Here is a 1,436-nt window from a genome sequence, read left to right on the forward strand (position 1 = left end):
TTATTATCATTATCATTATTATTATTATTATTATTATTATTATTATTATTATTATTATTATTATTATTCAATTCTTTGTTACGTTAACGCGAGCTTCTTCAACAACGAGTGCAGATCGATTTCTGATCAGGACTTCCAAACAGACGAAAATTTCGCGGGGTTGCTGGATCTTCCAGAAACACAGACGTCTGCGAAGCGGCGCGAAAAATCTCCCGCAGATCCACCGTGCGAGGTTGACGTGACTTCCGCTGGCGCTCGGGGGAACCCCCCAAGAGCTATAAATAGACTTAATGACGTCGCATGACGCGCTTGAGCGATGTCGCCAAGTAGATAGATTTACGTGGACGGTGATTTCCGAGCTCGAGGCTGAAGCGATGATGACGTCATTAACCAAGATGGCTGCCGCAGAAGTTCCTAGCGGTGTTTGTGGGCGTTGGGGCAAAAATGGATGCTCAAAACTTTTGACATCTGAACCCTGAAAAAGAAAGAGAAACAGTTTTACAAGGCTGACATGAGGAAAGGCATGGGTAAACAACAAACGTAATGCTTTCGCTTTTATATAATACTAGCTGGGCCCCCTTTCGATGAAAGGAATGATCGGTGCATTAACATCAACTAAAAGTCATTGGCCTACTCTACTGGAATGGAACAATAAATCTTGAGAGATGCAAAAAATTAGAAGGTTTAGATTTAGATCTATACTCTCAAAACAAAATGCGCCTCGCAAAATATCACTTCCGCCCCGGATTTTCTAAAATTGCAGAGACAGAAGCGTCGGCCTACAAAAGCGATCGGCGAAATAAAGAAATTTAGCTTGTTGCTGTAAAATTGAAAAAACAAAAGGCGTCATGATCTGGAGAATATTTTAAAGAATCTTTTGACGAAAACCGCATGTCGATCGATGCTGCCATTAAAAAGCCTTTTGAAAAGCAAAATTCGGCCACCACAAATAGATAATAGATACAATCGTACATTCAGTCTAATCTGTTCTAAACACCCCCCCCCTCCTGGGCAGTGCCATTGACTGAAGTGTCTTTAGGCCATTCCCAAAGGGGGGACAGTACCCATGTTCTAACGCACAGTAGAATTGTAAATGGACTGATTCATCAATGTTAATGTTATGTTCATAACTGTACCGGAATTGCAACAGGGAACTGTTGCTTTTTATTTCCTCATCATTACTATCGTCATGTTTCTTCTACTTCTGTTGTATGTTTGTCACTCTCTTGTGAACTGCTATTTCCGGGGTGCCTTGATAGTCAAAGCAGACTTTGTGCTGTTGAGGCTAGAGATGTGAGCAGAGCAAGCGCGATTCCCTGTAAGGACTTCTCTGCTGGCATCCACCCCTTGGTGCTCATATTATGCAGCTGCGAGCGCCGTAAAAAGGTCACACGTGCAGGACACCCCCCTGTACAAACGACCACATCTAACCCCCC

The 1,436-nt window shown here is 42.8% G+C and overlaps 1 long non-coding RNA gene across 1 annotated transcript in view; it reads right to left on the reverse strand.

The window, feature by feature from the left end:
• Window positions 1-1,436, reverse strand: part of LOC101853587 — a 63,071-nt gene that overhangs the window by 994 nt on the left and 60,641 nt on the right. Inside the window, exon 2 of the long non-coding RNA XR_221074.2 lies at window positions 341-475. This is a non-coding gene — a long non-coding RNA (uncharacterized LOC101853587). The remainder of the gene's footprint in view (window positions 1-340; window positions 476-1,436) is intronic.

The sequence above is a fragment of the Aplysia californica genome, unplaced genomic scaffold (assembly GCF_000002075.1).
Source record: "Aplysia californica isolate F4 #8 unplaced genomic scaffold, AplCal3.0 scaffold00906, whole genome shotgun sequence".
Taxonomy (NCBI): Eukaryota; Metazoa; Mollusca; class Gastropoda; order Aplysiida; family Aplysiidae; genus Aplysia; species Aplysia californica.